The 19,856-nt window shown below is 46.5% G+C and overlaps 1 protein-coding gene across 2 annotated transcripts in view; it reads right to left on the bottom strand.

The window, feature by feature from the left end:
* GNG2 (G protein subunit gamma 2) overlaps positions 1-13,422 on the bottom strand; it is a 61,798-nt gene extending 48,376 nt beyond the window's left edge. Inside the window, exon 1 of one of the 2 annotated variants that reach the window (XM_048486453.1) lies at positions 13,297-13,422. The gene's annotated coding sequence lies outside the window, so the exon portion shown is untranslated. Of the gene's footprint in view, positions 1-1,993; positions 2,187-13,296 lie in introns of those variants that run through there. The other variant, XM_048486454.1, reaches the window with a different exon arrangement.
* Between the last annotated feature and the right edge of the window lie 6,434 nt (positions 13,423-19,856).

Below are 19,856 nucleotides of genomic sequence, written 5' to 3'. Positions count from 1 at the left end.
ATCTCTCGTTGCTGACAGCTATGCTTTTTCTTTTCTTTTATAATATTCTTTTATAATAAACTCCAACCCTGAGACACATGAAATTTGCCAGAGAAACACCATGGAACATTCAAGGGCTGATCTCTGTTCTACATCTTCAGAGAGCCCTACTTTCAAAAGACCTTCCCCGCAACAGGATTTGCAGGAGCGGAGCAGATGGGAGCCACTTGAGCGATCCCAAGATCCTTTCCTCAGCCCAGCCAAAATCACGCATTTCCAGGAGGGCAAACCTATAACAGGGGCAGAACGGGATACATCACGGTAGGGCGGACTTGTCTCGGCAGGGCCACCCAAGCAAATTTGCACCAGAAGAGGAGTTTGGATTTATACCCAGACCTGTAGTCAGAAACTTTTCTTTGTTTGGGGGGCGGGGGGAATGAGTCCGGTGGGGCTCAGCCCATCATTATTTATTTCTTCATCATTTATTTATGTGGGCTTTATTATTTATTTACCAATTTTGTACTTGACACTCCAGGTGTATAGGTGGTATAAAGCAACATAAGTGAACACCGTGAGGGATCCCGTAAGCAACGCAATACCACTGGGATGACAAAAATTAGAAAAATGCAAAAAGTTTTTAGACATCCTAGGTCTGTCTGTCTGTCTGTCTGTCTGTCTGTTACACACACACACCCATCTGCCAAGAAGAAGAAGAAGAAGAAGAAGAATAAAGGTACAGTTGTGTTGTACACAGTTGTGTTGTAGCCAGCTAGGCTAAAGAAGAAGAAGAAGAAGAAGAAGAAGAAGAAGAAGAAGAAGAAGAAGAAGAAGAAGAAGAAGAAGAAGAAGAAGAAGAAAGAAGAAGAAGAAGAAGACGACCTAATTTAACGACGCACGACGACGATTTGACGACGACGACGACGACGACTTAATTTTATCGACGACGACTTTATCGACGACTTAATTTTACCTTAATTTAATTTTATCTAATTTTAATTTAATTTGACGACGATTTACTCTAATTTAATTTTAATGCATCTAATTTAATTTGACGATGACGACTGGGTGCAAGTGCCTAAAGACCTTGGACGGCACTTAAAAACAATTGGCGCTGACAAAATCACCACATGTCAGCTGCAAAAGGCCACCCTACTCGGCTCTGCACGCATTATTCGTAGATACATCACACAGTCCTAGATGCTTGGGAAGTGTCCAACGTGTGATGTAATACAAAATCCAGCATATTGATCTTGTTTGCTGTGTATAACTATTTTTGTATCTATTATTATTATTATTATTATTATTATTATTATTATTATTATTATTATTATTATTAATTGGTCTTGTTAGACCGCCCAACCCCCAAAGGGCTCTGGGCGCTGTACAATAAAATATAAAACAAATACAATACAAAATATCATAAATACAATATACCAATAAAACATTAAAATACATTATAGCAGCAATTTTAAAAATAGACATATGCACAGATATATGCACAGATGGCTCCCAAACCAAAGGTCAGGAGGACCAGCATCGCCCAGAGGTAGCTGGAATCAACAATCAGGCAACGCTGGAGATGGCAAAACTACCGTGGGGGGAAATGCTGACTTTCCCAGCCTGCCAAAACCTGTGCGCGTTACGCTGAGCTCGTGGGCCGAGGATGCGAAGACGTTGGGAATCGAATGAGAGCAAACGTGTGGAAAACAATTAGCCGTGCAAGCTCAGCTTCCCCGGGGAGCACAAGAGGGAGGCCCCACGGGCGATTGCAAACCGAGGTCTCCACCTGAGTCCTCCGGCGAACTGATTGCGCTCGGCGACGAGGGAGGCCGGCAGACGCAACCCAATTATACACAACTGCTGCGGAGATTCCAGGCAGGAAGGCAGCCTTTTCCCCCAGAGGAAACAGGCAAGACTTTTGTCGAGTTGGCAGTGATTTAAACACATGCGTGTGTTCGCTATGGGGTCCAGAGGAAGGAGGGGGAATGGGGGGGGGCTTAGTCGCAGCCCTTACCTAAATTGGAACACAACACAAAGGCACGGTGCACTTTCCACAAGGCGTGCGGGCGTGCGGAAAGCAAGGAAGGCTTCGGTCCCGACTCGCCACGTGATGCGCTGCCAACTCGCTTCCAACTGAACGGCGACGCTCTGAATGAACAAGCTCCCAGGCGGCTAGAATTTCTTCAAGACTGATCTGGGGGGGGGTGCTTTCAGGTGGGCCCCAAGACCCCGCTGCAAACTAAAAGAACGAAACTGAATTTACAGAACGTCAAACGCGAAGAGAAAACGGGTACGACGCGTTTTTCAGACGGTGAATTACGCCAAAAGCTGTGACGGGAAATGTTAGAAATGTCAGGATACAGACGCTACTTTTTATCTCATAAGAACATAAGAACAAGCCAGCTGGATCAGACCAGAGTCCATCTAGTCCAGCTCTCTGCTACTTGCAGTGGCCCACCGGGTGCCTTTGGGAGCTCACCTGCAGGATGTGAAAGCAATGGCCTTCTGTGGCTGTTGCTCCCGAGCACCTGGTCTGTTAAGGCCTTTGCAATCTGAGATCAAGGAGGATCAAGATTGGTAGCCATACATCGACTTCTCCTCCATCAATCTGTCCAAGCCCCTTTTAAAGCTATCCAGGTTAGTGGCAGCATATTCCAAACACCACACACGTTGTGTGAAGAAGTGTTTCGTTTTATTAGTCCTAATTCTTCCCCCCAGCATTTTCAATGGATGCCCCCTGGTTCTAGTCATCTCATGTGGGGGATCTGTCCAAAAGCAAGAAAATATTGGACTACGATACACAAGCAACAGAAAAGGTATTGGGAGTTTAGTTTGTATTCGCTAGTGTGGTGTAGTGGTTAAGACCAGGTGGACTCTAAACTGGAGAACCGGGTTTGATTCCCCACTCCTCTACCTGAACGGCAGAGGCTTATCTGGTGAACAAACTAATAGAATATTCAGCAATGGCGACGTTGACATCTTTGGTACATAGCAGACAGTCCACAGCGCATGGAAGAAAACTGAATTTTTTCTTGGACTATGTAAGCCAAAGACTCAGATAAACAGGAATAACAAAGGCCACGGGTCCAAGAACAAAATGTACTTAGGTCTTACTTGAAAACTTTAAATTTAAGAAGTTTTAAGTTAATAGATGTAAGCAAGCTTCACCCATTACATTACCTGTAACAATGAATTTTAGTCTTATGAGGAAAAAATTAAAGAAAGGAAAAGGCTAAAAGGCCTTTTTTCAAACTTTATTCCTTGTGCAGCTGTCCTAGGAGAAGCATTCCTGGCAGGTGAAGAAGAAACAACAGTTTGGATTTATACCCCCCTTTCTCTCTTGTAAGGTGGTTTACAAACTCCTTTCTCTTCCTCTCCTCACACCTGGTAAGGCAGGTGAGGCGGAGGGAGTTCTGAGAGAACTGGGGCTGGCCCAAGGTCACTCAGCAGGCTTCATGTGGAGGAGGGGGGAACAAGTCCAGTTTACCGGATAAGAATCGGCTGCTTATGTAGACCGGTGGGAATCGAACCTGGTTCCCCAGATTAGAGTCCACCTGTTCTTAACCACTACACCACAGGGGATAGGACGACATTCTTGCAACCATCTCTCAAAAACTTGCAAGCTCAGCAGACCTGAAGCCAATGGCAGAAGGAATGGCGCCAAGCAATCCGGACACACCTAAACACGACTCGGCCTTCCAATGAATTGAATCCTTGGTCCATCAAGATCAGAATTGCCTACTCAGACCGGAAGGGGTTCTCTGAGGGATCAGGCAGAGGTCTTTCACATCAGCTCCTACCTGCTGCCTGAGCCAGCGTGGCGTAGTGGTTAAGAGCAGGTGCACTCAAGTCTGGAGAACCAGGTTTGATTCCCCTCGGGCCGGGCCACTCTGGAGGCTGGCAGCTGAGGCTTCATTGTAGAAGCTTAACCGGTTTAGCGCACGAAGCAATAGCCATAATTCTACCAGATAACGTGAGATTCCCTGGCTGGGTGACCTTTTGGGCTCCATCCCAGTTCTTCCCTTCAGAATCCTCTTCTCAGCCCCACCTGCCTCACCAGGTGTCTGTCGCAGGGAGAGGAAGGGAAAACGAGTTTGTAAGCCACCTTGAGCCTCCTTACAGGAGAGAAAAGCAGGTTATAAATTCAAACTCTTCTTTTTCTCTTCTTTCGGCTGATTGGAAATACCAAGCACTGTAAAGGTGCTTTGTTGATATTTTAAGATGTCAGCCCTTGCTAAGTGTTGGACAGAGATTTCACCCTGGCCCGAAAGACACCCGTCTGGCCTTAACCAAGGCCAGGGATTCTCGGCTTTGGCCCCAACCAGGTGGAACTCTGGATCAAGATGGGACCCAGATCCTGATGCAGTTCTGTGGAACCTGTAAGACAGAGCTGTCCCAGCAGGCATACGAGTGAGCTTTTCCATCTCTGCCTTCTGTTCTTCCATCTTCCTCTGACCTCATTTCCTTCAGTGGTCAGTGGTGCATTTTAACCAAACTGTCGCCATCGAGTTACAAGTACGTTAGCAGCCCTGAGCCTGTAACCAATCTTAATGGAACCAACCCAACCAAACGTAAACTTTCAACGCAACCAACGAATCCAACGAATTTAACCAACCAGCCGCAGCCAGCTGTAGCCAGGCCAGCTACAGCCAGCCAGCTAGGCCAGTTAGCCAGCCAGCCAGCCAGCCAGCCCGCTCACGCTCACCGCCACTTCCCACCACTTCCACCATCCACCCTATCCACGACCATCACCATCTATACTCTATCTATCTATCTATCTATCTATCTATCTATATTCTTATCTGGTCTATCTATTCTACCCATTCATCTATCCATCTATCCATCTATCCATCTATACCTATCTATCTATCTATCTATCTATCTATCTATCTATCTATCTATCTATCTATCTATCTATCTATCTATCTATCTATCTATCTATCTATCTATCTATCTATCTTTTTTTTATAATATTTATTGGTTTTACACATTTATACATCAGCATCAGCAGTTACAAAATTGTTTAAAATAAACAGTTAAGAAAATTTATTGTAATATGTTCCCCTACTTGGGAATTATCTCAGTCTGTAGTCCTAACTTACAACCTTTGGACTTGAACTTCGTCCGATCGATGATGTACTTCTCTAAATTAAATCATATGCTCAGAACTAGCCTATCTTATCATAGTTTGTTAAATCTTATAACTAATTTAGTTTTCCCTTTATTTACATGTCTTATACCAAATTATTAATACAGGAAAGGAATAATCTATCTATCTACCCATCCATCTATCCATCTATCTATCATTACTATTATTATTTATTAAATTTAGTATACCGCCCTATCCCCGAAGGGCTCAGGGCGGTGAACAGATAAAACATCAGCTAACAACATACACATAATTAAAACAACAGTCATATCTTAAAGCATCAGCTCATGCAGCCCTTTACGAAAACCCCTCCTAATGCTAAATAATGTGGGTCCTGGATGGTATTAGGCCACCATTTGCACTGGAGGGTAAAGAGGAGGGCAGGGGCACCTCTAGCGGCCGGTCTCCTCCCAAGGAGGCCCGGGTGGAACAATCCTGCACTCTTACAGGCTCCCAAGTGGAAATCCCCGAGGTCCCGGTGAGGGCCCGGACAGGCCATGGCGGGAGAGTGTTTCCACTAGGCTGGCGCCAGAGCCGCGGAAGCGCCTCTGGCTCGAGTGGGAGGCTACAGCCGCATCATTGAGGAGCCGGGGACCTCCAGTAAATTGGCCTCTGCTGAGCTTAGAGAGCTCGAAAGTTAGAAGGTTTTACTTATATGGGGTAATGGCCGGCAACCCAAGGTACGAGGAGTCTCCAGGTCAGCCTAAGGCCTTAAAGGTCAACACCCACACCTTGAAGATGATTCGGAATTCAACCAGGAGCCAACAATCTATCTATCCTGGAAGGTTTCATCTCATAGTGCGGAGATTACCACATGTCCTTCTGCAGAGGAATCTAACTAGTGAATGAGTCGCTGTCTGGCGCATGGCTTTAATGCGCAGAACACACCAGGGGGCCTTTCCAACAATGCTGTCCTATGAACAGCCCAGCCGTCTGTCCACCTAGCAAAGGCCTGTTTGCTCTGACCGACAGCATCTTCCCAGGGTCTCATCCAGCTGAAGAACCACAGAGTTGGAAGAGACCCAAAGGGCCATCAAGTCCAAGCCTCAATTCGGTCATTTTATATTCTAGAAGAGGAGAAGAAGAAGAAGAAGAAGAAGAAGAAGAAGAAGAAGAAGAAGAAGAAGAAGAAGAAGAAGAAGAAGAAGAAGAAGAAGAAGAAGAAGAAGAAGAAGAAGAAGAAGAAGAAGAAGAAGAAGAAGAAGACGAGGAGGAGGAGGAGGAGGAGGAGGAGGAGGAGGAAGAAGAGGAGTTTGGATTTATATCCCCCCTTTCTCTCCTGCAGGAGACTCAAAGGGGCCGACAATCTCCTTGCCCTTCTCCCCTCACAACAAACACCCTGTGAGGTAGGTGGGGCTGAGAGAGCTCCGAGAAGCTGTGACTAGCCCAAGGTCACCCAGCCGGCGTGTGTGGGACTGTACAGGCTAATCTGAATTCCCCAGAGAAGCCTCCACAGCTCAGGCAGCAGAGCTGGGAATAAAACCCGGTTCCTCCAAATTAGATACACGAGTACAGGCTTGATTCGATCTAGAACCCACCGATTTGTCATGTTGGTGGTCCGTGGCCTCCACAAAACAATCCTGCCACGCCACATTTCAAGGTAATCAGCTTCCTCCCTCTCAGTTTTCTTCACTGTCCAACTTTCACACTCCTACATAGTCATGAGGAATCCCATGGCATGAATTCACTCAATCTTGGTCACCTGCAAAATAACCTTACGTTTGAGAATCTTTTCTACCTCAAACTTTCCATCCAACTTTTTTGTATTCACAACCCAACTCATTCCAAAAAAAGCCCAGGGTAGGTTAGATCACATCTTCCACATTTCCTCTTACAATAGTCCTGTGAGGTAGGTTAGCTGAGAAACAACATGTGTGACTCAGCAAACTTCTGGGCTGCGTGAGAATTCATAAGAACATAAGAACATAAGAACAAGCCAGCTGGATCAGACCAAAGTCCATCTAGTCCAGCTCTCTGCTACTCGCAGTGGCCCACCAGGTGCCTTTGGGAGCTCACATGTAGGATGTGAACGCAATGGCCTTCTGCGGCTGTTGCTCCCGATCACCTGGTCTGCTAAGGCATTTGCAATCTCAGATCAAGGAGGATCAAGATTGGTAGCCATAAATCGACTTCTCCTCCATAAATCTGTCCAAGCCCCTTTTAAAGCTGTCCAAGCCCCTTCTACTAATCTACCAGGAACAGATGTCAAACTGACTGGCCTGTAATTTCCCGGGTCCCCCCTAGACCCTTTCTTAAAGATTGGTGTGACATTGGCCATCTTCCAGTCTTCAGGGATGGAGCCTGATTTCAGGGATAAGTTGCATATTAAAGTGAGAAGATCAGCAATTTCATGCTTGAGCTCTTTAAGCACTCTTGGGTGAATGCAATCTGGGCCAGGGGATTTGGTAACATTTAGTTTATCAATGGCTGCCAGAACTTCTTCCTTGTCTACCACTATCTTCGTTAGTTCCTCGGATTCGCCTCCTAAGAAGCTTGGTTCAGGTGCAGGAATGTTCCTCACCTCCTCTTGGGTGAAGACAGATGCAAAGAATCCATCTCAGCTTCTCTGCAAAATCTCCTGCCATCTTTTAGCACACCAACTTTGTTCCTCTTTGTCATCTAACGGGCCTACCGCTCCCTTGCTGGTTTCCTTGCTTTTTGATGGCCAGCTTTTGAAAGGCACAGAACTGTTTGCTTGTTGGTCTCTTGATGTTCGCAGCACATGCGTTCCCTCCCGTAATCCCTTTTTTTTTTGCCTCCCCTTACAGCTAACTTGCTACTCTCTTTGCCCACCACTTTCTGTGTTCCCTCTCATATTTACGACCCCATCGTGATGGCCCAATGCAGATCCGTTACAGATTTTGAGGCAGTGTGGTAGTAGTGGTTAGGAATCGTCAGAGTCAGGAGCTGTGAGAGCTAGATTCGAATCCCTAGTTGGCTGTGGGAAGCTGGTTGGGTGATCTTGGGCCAGTCACAAACTCTCAAGCCTAGTCTACCCTCAAGCAGGGTGGGTGTGAAGAGAACAAGAAGGAGGAGGGAATGATGTAATGGGCACTTGCTTTCCCACTAGGGGAGCAAAGCATGGTTTATAAATCACAGGTGTCAAACTTCGCGGCTCTCCAGATGTTATGGGACTGACAGTTCCCCATCATCCCCTGCCAGCACATGATGCTGGCAGTAGGATGATGGGAAGTGTAGTCCATAACAATCCTGCTTTATCAGGGCTTCATGAGTTCATTACATATGGTATAAATGAAGTAAATAAACAGATAAATAAATAAAAAATATCAAACCATTAATATAATCAACTAAAAATGTTATGCAGGTTTATGTAATGCTAAAACCTACATATAACCCCCACCCCCACCCCCCGGCAAAACTTCCAGTCAATCTATACTGTTTTTAAAAGGGTTTTCTATGCAGCGTATCCTCTTGTTACATCACTGTTTTAATAATAATTATACCGTGTTTCCCCGAATATAAGACAGTGTCTTATATTAATTTTTGCTCCCAAAGATGTGCTATGTCTTATTTTCAGGGGATGTCTTATTTTTCCTGTGTTCTGTTTGTCGGGCATGCTTCCAAACAAAAACTTTGCTATGTCTTACTTTCGGGGGATGCCTTATATTTCGCACTTCAGCAAAACCTCTACTACGTCTTATTTTTCGGGGATGTCTTATATTAGGGGAAACAGGGTAATAATAAACCTATAATGGCATAATTAAAGAAAAATACAGTGTTATAAATACAATTATCAATACAGTTAAGATCAGTTCTGGTGGGTTTTCCGGGCCGTGTGGCCGCGACCTGGTGGATCTCGTTCCTAATGTGTCACCTGCATCTGTGGCTGGCATCTTCAGAGGTGTATCACAGAGGGAAGTCTGTTTCACACTGTGGCTAGTGAGAAGGGAATGTTTGGCGTATATATTGTCCGTGTCCCAGGGTGGGGAACCAATCAATAAGTGTTTGGGTGGAACTTGTTATGCAAAGATGTGGTTGATAGTATTGTATTGCGGGTGGGGCTTATCAGCTCTGAAGATGCCAGCCACAGATGCAGGCAAAACGTTAGGAACAATACGTTCATTTCAGACTTCACGCAGCCACCACGGCCCGGAAAACTCCACCAGAACCAGTTGGAATCCTGCCGTGGAAAGCCCTTCTCGGACAATTACACACGTACCTCATTCCTACGCATGCAGAGATAATAATGCACTTTCAAGAGCTGCCGTTTAAGTCCCTCTTTGAAGCTGTGAAAAGGAATAGCAAAATCCACTCTTGCAAGCAGTTGTGAGAGTGGTTTTGAAAACGCATTATTTTATGCGTGTGCGGGAAGGGGGCTACAGTTAAAGAATTCTATTTGCTTTAATACCCTGTTTCCTAGATATAAGATACTTATCCCTGAAAATAAGACGTAGCAGAGGTTTTGCTGAAGTGCGAAATATAAGGCATCCCCCGAAAGTAAGACGTAGCAAAGTTTTTGTTTGGAAGCATGCCCGACGAACAGAACACAGAAAAATAAGACATCCCCTGAAAATAAGACATAGCGCATCTTTGGGAGCAAAAATTAATATAAGACACTGTCTTATTTTCGGGGAAACACGGTAACACAGCACAAAAGGTTAGCCAACGCTTCCAATACCTCCGCAGCCGTCACTGTTCCCAATAACGCACCGTTTCGCTCCGTTAGCCTCAAATGCCCGATCTTGGTCCCCCCCCCCCCCCGAATATTCAGGCTCACCAGATGTGACTCCAGGGAACAGAATTCACACGGAGGGCTTAGAACCCCCGCCTGCCGAAAAGACGCACACCGCCCCACAAGCGAAAGAGTGCCTTTCTCCCTCACCGTTAAGCAAAATCATATATGAGCTCAGCCAGCGGCCATATGGCAGGAAAGAGGATTAAAATTTGACGATTCCGGGAAATCCAGTTAATATGAAAAGAGGCCGGGTGGGCACAGCAGCGCTCGCTCTGAGTGCGCGAGAAAGAGTGCGCGCGGAGAGCGCTGTCAAGTCGCCGTCCACCTTTGCCAGCTCCGTCGGTTTTCAAGGCCAGAGATGTCCGGAGGTGGTTTGCCTCTACGTAGCAACCTGGGACCTCCTTGATGGTCTCCCATCCAAGAAGTAACCAGGAATGACCCTGCTTAGCTTTACAGGTAAGATCAGGATAGCCTGGGCAGGATAAAAGACATACAGAGTTGGTTTGCCTTTGTGGGCCTCTGTGTGGCAACTCTGGGCTCCTCTGGCGTTAGAATCATAGAATCCTAGAGTTGGAAGAGACCCCCAAGGGCCATCCAGTCCAACCCCCTGCCATGCAGGAACACACAATCAAAGCACTCCCGACATATGCTCATCCAGCCTCTGTTTAAAAACCTCCAAAAGAGGAGACTCCATCACTCTCCGAGGCAGTGAATTCCACTGTCCAACAGCCCTGACGCTCAGGAAGTTCTTCCTAATGTTTAGGTGGAATCTCTTTTCCTTCACCTTGAATCCATTAGTCCTGGCCCTAGTCTCTGGAGCAACAGGAAACAAGTTTGCTCCCTCACCAACATGACATCCCTTTTCCGATATCTAAACATGGCTATCATGTCACCTCTTAACCTTCTCTTCACCAAACTAAACATGCCCAGCTCCCTAAGTCTCTCCTCGTAGGTCATGGATTCCAGACCTTTTACCATTTTGATTGCCCTCCTCTGGACCCGTTCCAGCTTATCAATATCCTTCTTGAATTGCGGTGCCCAGAACTGTACAGAGTATTCCAGGTGAAGTCTAACCAGTGCAGAATAGAGAGGTACAATTTTCCCACTCGAGCACTAACCCAGTTCAACCCCACTTAGCTTCTGAGACCGAGCTGTCCAGCCCCGCTCCATAACACCCACACTCAGGACAATTAGGCGGCAGGTGCCACCATTGCAAAGACCACGCACTTCTCCACCCAGACTGGAGAATCTCATGACAGCATCCTGAAACACACCTGGAATCTTCCTGCCTCAGCTCCTGTTCGAGGCAGGACTGTTTTGGATACCGTGAAGAACCAAGCAAGGCATATTGCTGTGGATTCGAGGCAAGAGCCAGCCCGGTGGCAAGGCATATTGCTGTGGATTCGAGGCAAGAGCCAGGCCATTGCTTTCACATCCTACATGTGAACTCCCAAAGGCACCTGGTGGGCCACTGCGAGTAGCAGAGAGCTGGACTAGATGGACTCTGGTCTGATCCAGCTGGCTTGTTCTTATGTTCTTATGTTCTTATGGTGATTCCTCTCCAGAGGGAAAAGAGGGGTAGATGCCGGCAGCGCGGCTTCTTAAATAAAACATGCAAACAATAACCAGCCGGTATAAATTCTCCTTAGGAACCGGCATCAACAGGTGCCTTTGGGTGAAAATCACTTACGTACCTAGACGCAACGGACCATTAAACTTAATAGGCTGTTATGCTGCATTAATACATTATAAATGGGCAAGGCGAGAGGAAGACGGGTTGCTTTCAGTTCATAATAAGACAGCTTTGAATGCCCGCCCAAGTTAAAAGCGGAGGATTTTTCCAAACGATCCTTTTTCTTCCCGTCTTTGTGAGGATATCTCAGCCACCCCCGACCTGAATTAAAGTTCATGCAATCTCGTCTTCTCCCCGGCCCCTCCCTTGGCAATTCGCTCGGGTTTTTGCTTTGAAATAACGGTGCAGTTCTACTGTACTTCCCATTTTTCTGCTAGATTTGCATTTTTTAAAAAGCAGGTTTGCGTTTACGGGATCTTAATCCAACTGTTCTCCCATCTGGCTTTATTATTTTAAGGGGCATGCCAAAAGTAAAAACAAGACGTGGACTGTTTTGCACAAATCTTTCGAGGCAGGCTGAGGGAAACATCGGTGGGAAAGCTGGACTCGGTGATTTGAAAAAAGGAAAGCAAAAGCAAGCCAGGAAAGGAACGCATTCCTTCCCACCCAAGATTAACAGTCCAAAGTCTTCTAAATCCAGTCCTTGTTAACAGAAGCGGAGTTCGGTTTCTTGGCCGCCTCACTAAATAATCTGTCACCCCTCCTGGCGCTGTTCGGGGACTCTTTCCACATTTCAAAATCCAGCCAAGAAACCCTGCATGAGCGGGGAAAGAAGGGCGGACCGGTTGGCCCCAATGAGTCTCCGCTTCAGATTCATACCCGTTACTTGGGGGGGGACGACACACCCATAATTTGGCTTACACAATAACCCCACAAATCTCCTTTTTCACCAGCTCCGGGGTCTGCCGAGGCCTTCGTCGGAAGACAGACGGTTTTGTTTGCGCTTTAGGGAGATTTCCTCCCTTCATCAGACCAACCCCACCTATGTCCGCCCTGACAAAAAATATGTCCTAATACAGAGAGGGGTTTTTTTGGCAGCTGGAGGAACCCGTTCGTGGAACTGTGCTTCCCTTTTCCCCGAAACGCCAGCCTTTCTCAGCCGGGGGAGACAAAGCGGACGGGGTGGGGGGAAAGAATGGCAGGGGTGGGGTTTTTTTTAATTCCCCCTTCCATCACTGGTTGATCCGTACCTGACAGGTGAACCAGGCGGGCTAAAGCTGAGGCTGGGGAAAAGGGGTGTGGACCCTCGGTGGCATCTCCTTTCGGTCCATTTCCCCGCACAAAGAGCTTGCGGCTTCCTGCCTGGCAGGAGAGGTCCAGCCCCCCCCCCCCCGCAAAAAACGGCTCAGGCGTACTGAAGGGGCCGGGCCCGTTTGCAAGCCGCTGACCCGCATCAGACGCGTGTAGGCGTGCACGTGTGAACGCGGGCAGTCGGCGGGGGAACCTGTTCCCGTCCTTTTCTTTTGCAATTGAATTGGAGGAGGGGCTTCTTGCTCCCGGTTCCCCCCCCCCCACCCGCCGCACCCCCTTTTCCAAACCCCAGCATTGCAAAAGGGGATTTTTTTCTTGCTGATCCTTTTCTACCTCTCTTGGGGACCTCCCAGACCCCGGGTTTTAGCAATTATATTTTTTTGCTTCCCCATTCGAGGTGGGAATAACCCGTTTGCCAACCAGGGGTCCACAAGGGGGTTTCTACCCGATCCCTACTGTTGGGGTACCCCCCCCCTTCGCCTCCCCCCAAATGGTAGCCAGGAACAGCCATGACGGAGAAGAGGGGGAAGCGACCCCCCACCTTCCACCCACATCAAAAGGGTTTTTCATTGGGGAGGGGGGTCTTACCTGAGTGCAGCTCGCAGCCGCGCGCCCTCGCCCAGCCCCGCTCCCGGATCCAGCTGCGCCAGGCCGGCCACGCGCGCAACAGCTGGAGGCAGACCCGGCCCCGCGAGCGCGCCCCGCCCGCCCTCCCTCCCGCCCGTGCCCGAGCAGCGCCGCGGCCGTCCCCACCCAGCCGCTCGCCCGCCGGAGCACAGGAAACGGCAGCCACTTCCTCCCCTGCAAGCCGGGGGCGGCCCCTCATTTGCAAGCCGCTGACCCGCAACAGATGCGTGGAGGCGCGCACGTGTGAAGGCGGCGAGTCGGTGGGGAAACGCGTGCCCGTCCTTTTCTTTTGCAGCCCCAGGAGGGAGGGAGAGCCTGCCTGCCTGCCTGCCTTTATTTTTCTTTCTTTCCCTTTTTCTTTCTTTCTTTCTTTCCCTTCTTTCTTTCTTTCTTTTCCTTCTTTCTTTCCCTCCCTCCCTCCTTCCTTCTTTTCTTTATTTTTCTTTATATTCTTTCTTTTTTCTTTCTTTCTTTCTTTCCCTTCTTTCTTTTCCTTCTTTCTTTTCCTCCCTCCCTCCTTCTTTTCTTTATTTTTCTTTATATTCCTTCTTTCCTTCCTTCCTTCTTTCTTTCTTTTCCTTCTTTCTTTTCCTCCCTCCCTCCTTCTTTTCTTTATTTTTCTTTATATTCCTTCCTTCCTTCCTTCCTTCCTTTCCTTGTTTCTTTCTTTCTTTCCTTCTTTCTTTCCCTCCCTCCCTCCTTCTTTTCTTTATTTTTCTTTATATTCCTTCCTTCTTTCTTTCCTTCCTTCTTTCTTTCTTTCTTTTCCTTCTTTCTTTTCCTCCCTCCCTCCCTCCCTCCCTCCCTCCCTCTCTCCTTCTTTTCTTTATTTTTCTTTATATTCCTTCCTTCCTTCTTTCCTTCTTTCTTTCTTTCTTTTCCTTCTTTCTTTTCCTCCCTCCCTCCCTCTCTCCTTCTTTTCTTTATTTTTCTTTATATTCTTTCTTTCTTTCCCTTCCTTCTTTCTTTTCCTTCCTTATGTTCTTTTCTTCCTTCTTTCTTTTCCTTCTTCCTTTTCCTTCTGTCTTTTCCTCCCTCCCTCCCTCCTTCTTTTCTTTATTTTTCTTTATATTCCTTCTTTCCTTCTTTCTTTCTTTCTTTCTTTTCCTTCTTTCTTTTCCTCCCTCCCTCCTCCTTTTCTTTATTTTTCTTTATATTCTTTCTTTCTTTCTTTTCCTTCTTTCTTTTCCTCCCTCCTTCCCTCCCTCCTTCTTTTCTTTATTTTTCTTTATATTCTTTCTTTCTTTCTTTCCCTTCCTTCTTTCTTTTCCTTCCTTATGTTCCTTCTTTCTTTCTTTCTTTCTTTCTTTCTTTCTTTCTTTCTTTCTTTCTTTCTTTCTTTCTTTCTTTCTTTCTTTTCCTCCCTCCCTCCTTCTTTTCTTTATTTTTCTTTATATTCCTTCTTTCCTTCCTTCTTTCTTTCTTTTTCTTTTCCTTCTTTATTCCCTCCTTCCCTCCTTCCTTCCTTCCTTCCTTCCTTCCTTCCTTCCTTCCTTCCTTCCTTCCTTCCTTCCTTCCTTCCTTCCTTCCTTCCTTCCTTCCTTCCTTCCTTCCTTCCTTCCTTCCTTCCTTCCTTGTACCAGCCTCACTCGGTTATCTAGATTTGGGTGAATGCATAACAAGAATGTGCCTCTGGGCATATGCCAAATTCCTTGCCCCTGTAATCACCAGTAGCTCAATCTTCTGCAAAGCTGCCAGTGGGTTTAAGTGGGTTTAGATCGGACTCAGGGCAAGGCAGGGGGCGGGGGATGTGCATGAAGTTTCAATAAGGATTGCACCAGAGGAAACGGGGCTGGGGGTTAAAATAGAATATTTTAATCTCTCTCTCTCTCTCTCACGCACACGCGCGCGCGCACACACACACACAGAGCAAAAAGCAGTGGGTCTTAAGGGAGTCCCTGCCCTGTCTGAAAAGCTGGTGGTCTTCAAATGCGGGGGTAGGCCAAGCCATATGCTGACAAAGTAGTCCCCGGGGAGGGGTTGGTTGCCCTTTAAAGGACCCTCAGGTGGCAGCTAACATATGGCACCCCCTTAGGGCCTTGGGTGAGTGTAAGAGATGAGCACAGGTGGTTTGCCCCTCCCTGCCTCTGCGTAACAACCCTGGACTTCCACCAACCAGGGCAGACTCTGCTTAGCTTCTGAGACCTGTCAAGATTGGGCTTGGCTGAATCATTCATTTTAAGTTAGACCAACGCAGGTGGTTTGCCGTTGCCTGCCTCTGGCTCGTGACCCTGGGTTTCCTTGGTGGTCTCCCATCCAAATACTAACCAGGCCGGGCAACCCTGCTTGGCTTCTGAGCTTCCAAGCCGAGAGACCCTGCCTCTGTGTAGTTACCCTGGACTGCCTTCATGGCCTCCCATCCAAGTACTAGAGCCAGCATGGTGTAGTGCACAGAGGTGTGGAAAATCACCCCCATACACACACACATCTAGGTTGGCCTGGGCCACTGAGCATGACGTGTGCGCACCGCGGTGAGCAGGGAGGACTCGGCTGGCGGGCCTGGTACCTATGCTCCAGATGGCTGCTGCCCTAGGGGGAGGGTGCAGAGGAGGCAGAGATGCTAGAGAAGCACAGAGCAGTGTACGCAGGACTTCCTGGAGGCTAGAGCAGGCTGGCCCCTGCTTGAGCAGGTGGGGCGGAAGAAGAGGGAGCCAACCGGTTTTTTCTAAACTAAAACCTCAGCATTCAGGTTAAATTGCCGGGTTGGCACTTTGCGATAAATAAGTGGGTTTTGGGTTGCAATTTGGGCACTCGGTCTCAAAAAGGTTCGCCATCACTGGTGTAGTGGTTAAGAGCAGGTGGATTCTAATCTGGAGACCCGGTTTTGATTCCTCCTCTGCCACTTGAGCTGTTGAGACTTATCTGGTGAACCAGATTAACTTGTGCACTCCAACACATGCCAGCTGGGTGACCTTGGGCTAGTCACAGTTCTTCGGAGCACTCTCAGCCCCACCCACCTCACAGAGTGTTTGTGTCAGGGGGAGGGAAAGGAGATTGTAAATTCCTTTGAGTCTCCTTACAGGAGAGAAATGGGGATATAAATCCAACTTTTCTCCTCCTCCTCCTCCTCCTCCTCCTGCTGCTGCTACTACTACTACCACTACTACTGTTACCACTGCCCCAGTAACTTAAGGTGGGTCTAGGGGTGACCCTAAGTGATTTCAGCTCATGGCAGCAAAGCAAAGAAGATGGGTGCAGTAGACCGGAGATGCCGTGAAACAGGTGGATTCTTTATTGGCAAGTGATTCCACGAAACAGCTCCGCAAAGAACCGTGCAAGCACAGATTATTTTATACACTAATAGGGGGAGGGGGCAAGGGCAGGAGAGGAGGCAGGTAAGGGAGGGGGCAGGTCCCTTACCCTAACAAATATCAACACATTAAAAGAAAGATACAGTTTCACATTCATTCATGAATGGAGCTGTGAAGACTCGCGATTGGATGTCTCCTCGTGGTGTCGCGGAAGCAAGGAACAGAGAGCGTCCCATTCATAAAACTTAGGCGGCTGATAACACACCCAAGAGTCCTGTTATCAGAGGGTGTTGCACATCGTCCTGCCCTGAGGCTCCCACCTCTCGGTTGTAAAACAAAAGGAAGTTCAAATAGTCCAATGGTGGGTCAGGGATGTTCTTCAACGGCTGGAACTTCTGGAATTGCCGTCATCGGGTTTAGTTTGTAAATCCAAGGGCTTTTTGTCCTTTGCTGATGGCACGTTCTTCTGGGTGTCGGCTTCTGCCACGTTCCAGGACTACCTTCCTTGAGTTCTAGTATCAACTACTACCCTGTTTCCCTGAATATAAGACATCCCCGGAAAATAAGACGTAGTAGAGGTTTTGCTGAAGTGCGAAATATAAGGCATCCCCCGAAAATAAGACATAGCAAAGTTTTTGTTTGGAAGCATGCCCGACGAACAGAACACAGAAAAATAAGACATCCCCTGAAAATGAGACAGTGGATCTTTGGGAGCAAAAATTAATATAAGGCACTGTCTTATTTTCGGGGAAACACGGTATTAACTACTATAAAATACATTTTCCTACCTACAACAACAACTTTCCTAAAATGATTATCCTAAAATGATTATTCTAAAATGATAATCTCTTTATGGCTACTGGCCCCTGCCTGGTGGAATGCTCTTCCTCCAGCTGTCCGGGCCCTGCGGGACCTTGGTGAGTTCCGCAGGGCCTGTAAGACGGAGCTATTCCACCGGGCCTTTGGGGGGACTAGCCGCATTTCTATCGCCCCCCATTGAGATGGAGGCTGCCTGTTTTTCCATCTTGGTCGGGCCCTGACTTCATCTTGGGCCCTGCCTACCCCCTTTTGGCCTTTAGATCGGGCGCCTGTTCTTAACAACTGTTTTTAACAACTTTTGTTGTCTTAATTGTATTTATTTTAGAAACTGCTGCTCAAGTTTTAATGGGTTTAAGCTTTATTTGTATTGATTGCTGTCTTAGAGAACAGCTATATTGTGAGCCGCCTCGAGCCCTCCGGGGGTGAGGCGGCCTATAAATCCAACAATAAATAAAAAAAATAAACATTATTAAAGTCAAAGCGATATTAATGTAACATTGAAGAATCTACAACGTAATAATGAATGCCTAAATGTATGTTAAATAAAGGAAAGGAAAGTTGTTTGTTTCCAATGAGTGGTTTTGTTTTGTTATTGACACGCATACCTTTTCATACTCTGGCTCCATGGAGGGTGCAGTATAGTGTGAAGAGGTTCATTTAAGTAACTTTATTAAAGGCATGCTTTTTCAATTTTTCCCAGTGGTAACACTACTACTACTTCTACTTCTACTAACCAGTGCCATCCCTGCTTAGCTTCCAAGATCTGACCAGCAGCCCACCATTTGAACCAGGACTCTAGGCGTCTCGGGAACAGTTTGCACGTGCCATAGTTGTGCAGCTAAATTCTTTCCAAGCTGCCTTTATAACAGAAGGTGTTATTTTTGTCATTTTTGTCATTTTTGTCATTTTGTCATTGTCGAGCATGGGCAGGTCAGTGAAAAATCAATAAAATACTTAGCAGAAGCATGTATACATGGGTATTTGGAGGGTCGCACATTATTTATTTTACAGAGGATTTTTATTTTACCAACGAAGGAATACAGAAAAAAAGAAAGAAGTAAACATAAGCAAACATTGCAGTCATAACAGTCCTCACAATTTAAAAAAATTATAATAAATACACACATTAACTTATATAAACAAAATTAGATATAACATCCATATCAGAATTCAGTTTTAAGTGGATCTGCATTTATAATCTTATAAATTTTATAATCCTATCAATAAAGAGAAATTAAAATTAACTAACGGGCCGAAGAAGAACAATGTTAGTCATGAACGATTTAAACTGATCCATTTCAGCTGCATTCTTTAGAAAAGAAATCAATAAACAAATACATGTGGTTATGTATATGTAAAAAAAAGATATTACAATGGCCCCAAAAATCTCTAATCGGGTTATTAGAATGATATATTTGCTTCGCTTACTATTTTCAATGTTTGTAAAAGAAGCATGTGTGTAAAAGAAAAATATGGAATATTCTTAACTATATAAACAGTAATATCATAAAGGTCTCAGAAGAAGATCAGCAAAGATAAAAGGGAAATTGCCAGGCTCTTTAGGAAAACAAAGAGGGGCGATGGTGGTGTGAGGCAGTGCCATGCAGTGGTTAGAGAATGAAGTTCAGACCCACATTCAGACTTTCCCTTGGTCATGGAAGCTTGCTGGTTGACTTTGGACCTGTCACATGCTCCACACCCAAACCTACTTTACAGGGTCGTTTCCTAGGAACCACAAAACGCAGCATTCAGACTCGAATTAAGGAGCACGAAAGACACTGTCGGCTTAACCATCCTGAAAAATCTGCAGTTGCAGAACATGCGTTAAACAAAACTGGACATAACGTTTTATTTGAGAACACTGAAATTCTGACAATTCAGAAGGTTACTATGTCAGGCTGCACAGGGAGGCCATTGAAATTCACAAACACCAAGACAACTTCAAGAAAGAAGAGACTCTGAAAATTAACAAAGCTTGGCTCCCAGTACTTAAAAAATGGACTGATAACCCCAACTGCAATACAATGCACTCAATCACACCTTTGCATAGCAAGTTCCACCCAAACACTTACTGACTGGTTCCCCACCCGAGGACATGGACAATATACCCCACTAAACTTTCCCTTCTCACTAGACACAGTGTGAAACAGACTTTTCTCTGTGATACACCTCTGAAGATGCCAGCCACAGATGCAGGCAAAACGTTATGAACAAGATCTACCAGACCATGACCACACAGCCCAGAAAACCCACCACAACCAATGACATTCTTGTTGGAATGGGAGCAACTCAACATGTCTGGACATTGGACAGGGGGCTGCTAAATCTCTGTAAGTGTATGGTAAGGTGACCAGATGGTCACCTTTGTAAACTGAAACGGGCGGGTAGGCGGGCGGCCGCACGCATGCGCAGCCACAGGAGCGCACTGCCTTCTGGCAGTGCTCCTGCGGC

The sequence above is a fragment of the Sphaerodactylus townsendi genome, linkage group LG02 (genome assembly GCF_021028975.2).
Source record: "Sphaerodactylus townsendi isolate TG3544 linkage group LG02, MPM_Stown_v2.3, whole genome shotgun sequence".
Classification (NCBI taxonomy): Eukaryota; Metazoa; Chordata; class Lepidosauria; order Squamata; family Sphaerodactylidae; genus Sphaerodactylus; species Sphaerodactylus townsendi.
Note: the sequence above shows the minus strand (reverse complement) of the source record. Positions and strands in the feature narration are given on the sequence as shown.